Here is a 3327-nt window from a genome sequence, read left to right on the forward strand (position 1 = left end):
CTGTTAAAACCCTCATTCGTGCCTTTGCTTCCTCAAGACCGGACCACTCACATTCTCTAATAATATAAAAGCAATATACAGTGGATGCTGGAAATCTGAAATAATTAACAAAATGCTGGAAATACACAGCAGGTCTGTGGAGAGAGAAACAGAGTTAACATTTCAAGTCAAAGGAAAACAAAGTTGAGGGATGCTTTGCTGTAATTTGTGGCCAGGATGAAGGTGTTTGAGTCTTCTTGGCTTGCACAACCTCATGGTTCTATAACCAGAAGATAGATAAGTACAGGTGGAAGAGTACCTTAGGCCAGAAACTTACCTGTGTCAGACGGGCTCAGCGGGGGTGGGCGCGGAGCCAACCGCTGCCTGCGATCGGCTGTGCGCCTCCATTTTACATGAGCAGGCCAATTAAGGCCCGCCCGCACATGCGCGTGAAAGAGCGCAGAAATCTCCCTGAGTCACAGAGCTGCCTCAGGGAGATTAAGTACATAATAAAAGTTTATAAATAATAAAGTTAAAAATTATTTAGACATGTCCCCTCATGTGACAGTGTCACATGAGCTGGGACATGTTTATGAATTGTGAAAAAATTAATTAATTTTATAAAACCTTCAGGAAATCTCATCCCGCCCATGGATGAGGTTTCCTGAAAAACGCGAAAGCTGCTTGGGATCTTTGCCTGCCCCCCAACCTTAAGGTTGGACGGGCAGTGTTGTTAATTATCTAAATAACTTCCCTAATGGCTTTAATAGGCCTTTGGCAGTTCAGCAGATGCGCAGCTGCATCTGGTGCGTGCCTGCCCAACGAAAGATCTAAATGATTCGGGATGCACACCCGACGTCATCTCGCGTCATTTTGCACGTCGGCGAGTCAGGCCCACCCCCGCACGCCGACGGCAATATTCAGGCCTTAGTGTTGCAGGGGACTTAATTTTAAATCTGGTCGAAAAAAATCAATAAGCAATGCGTTTGGGTTTCAATTCACCTGAGAATTCAACCTGGACAATTGTATAGGAAAAACAAAGATGGATATAATCTGTGCTGTATAAAACGACAATGTGGAAAGTGCCCAAAGCTGCTATTCCACCCAAGAAAAGGCAAAGGGAAGGAAATTGTATTCAGCAGTGACGCTGCAAATGTGCATTGCCTCCTCCCTGGTGTGCCAGATAAACTTTAAATGTATGTCCTCTAGGTTATTGTTGCTACTTCCCAAAATACCTCTGCACTTATGAATGATGTACAAGAAAATATGGATAATATTTAGGAGGATCAATGTTTCAGTAATCAACTGTGAATAACTTTACTATAAAAGCTGGAACGCTTGATGGCAGCCTTCCCTCTCATAAAATGATGGCTTGCGCCATGATGGTCAACTCTGTTAAGCATCGACAGGTGTGGCTCAGGGGCCCCACTCTGGCATGGAAGTCTCTGCAGCATTTGCTGCAAAGGAAGACAGTGGGCTGAGAAGATGCACGATTTGCCTCTTTTTTTCTGGGCTCATTTCTCAGCCAGCTGAGCTTTTTATTTCTGCTTGCTCCTTCTAATACCCTTTCAAATAGTAATCCTCCAGTCTCCCAGTTGTCATTGTCAATGTTCGCCATCTTCATATCTCACTTGGAGGTACCCTTGAAACGGAGGTAGGATGCCCAGGAGGTCATGATCCAGAGACCAGTTCACCGGACAGAAGGTCTTTGGTATACGCCTTCATCCATCCAATGAATATCGTCGAACCAACAGAGACGTCATTAGCTTAGCAATGAGTGTATGTTGATGGAATTAGCATGCTCCAGGACCTCTGAGTTGATGACCTTATCTTGCCAAGAGATGCGAGAATGCATCTGAGAGAGCGAAGATGGAAACTGTTCAGCCTTTTCTCCTGCCTAGCATATGTTGTCCAGGTTTCGCCACTGTTAGAGAAGTGTGCTGAGGACACAGGCTTGATTGATTTGCAATTTTATGTTCTCAGTCACGAATGCTGTTGTTCGACTCACTTACTCAGCTTGGATATAACAGCTGAAGCATTTGCAATGTGTGTGTTGGTTTCAGCATCGAGTGACAGATTGTTGGTGATTGTGGATATGAGAATCTAGCAACAACCTCCAGCGTCACATTGTCAAAGCTGATAGATGATAGTATGGCAACTTCCTGGACAATGATATTTGTCTACTTGAAGCTGATGGCCAAAGTAAGACTCTTGACAGGCGTAAGAGAAGGCTGTCCATTTTCCCCTGAAAGTGTTCCTCAGTATGGAATGCTAGTGTGATATTGTCAATGCAGAGCAACTCTCTGATTAGAACTTGGTGCACCAAGGGGATCTCAGGGGGGCAAGGTTGAATAGATTTCTGTCAGTCCTTGTATGTAAGTAGACAACCTCTGTAGATCATGTGAATGCATATGACAATAGCAAAACAAATATATCAAGGAGTGTTGGTGCCAGAACACCACCCTCTTTGACTCCTCTGCAAACCTCAAAGGGTTTTAATTTTCCCCATCATAACTATTCTTACCCATCATGTTGTCATGGAAAGAAGAGATCACATTGAGCAGCTTCGCAGGGCAACCAGTTTTCTCCAGCAGCTTAAATAGACCACCTCTGCTTACATGGCCAAATGCTTTGGTGAGAAATGAAGGCAACATATAGTGGTCTCCTTTGTTCACTGTGTTTCTCTTGCACTTGCTGGACTTAGATGATCATATTAGTTGTAGATCCTCTGGTTCTGAAACCACAATGGGATTCAGGGTAGATGTGTTCAGCCAGGATCTTCAGTCTGACATGGGCAAATACTTTTCCCACAATGCTCAGCAGGGAGATGCATGAAAGTTGTTGCAATTGCTGTGGTTGCCCATGTTCTTAGACAGAGTCACAATCTTTGCATCGCACATATCCTGGGGCACTGCCCCCTTCTTTCAGCAGAGATAGAGAAGTTTGTGCAGATACTACAAGAGTGCTGGTTTCCCATGCTTGATAAGTTCATGCAGTTATAGCATCAGTACTCCGAGCTTTGCCCATGGTAAGCGAATCAATGGGCAGAATTTTACACTGGAGGGATTCTAAAGTTCCGCTGAAGTCAATGGACTTATGAATGGCTCGCAGCATTTTACGACCTTGACCCGCCGTGACGGGGTTGTAAAATTCCGCCTAATAGCTTTGTTAAGCTCCTCCACTGTGGGCTTGATATCCAGCTCTGACATGACAAACAGGCTTTCTATGATGTCCAGAGCTTCCTCGGTGATGTACAACTCAAGTTAGTGCTCCACCCATCTCTCCACTGTTTATTGCAGTTGGTGATGACCTCTCCTGCCTTTGTTTTCAATGGAGCCAGTTCCTTTG

Source organism: Cetorhinus maximus, chromosome 1 (assembly GCF_964194155.1).
Source record: "Cetorhinus maximus chromosome 1, sCetMax3.hap1.1, whole genome shotgun sequence".
Lineage (NCBI taxonomy): Eukaryota > Metazoa > Chordata > Chondrichthyes > Lamniformes > Cetorhinidae > Cetorhinus > Cetorhinus maximus.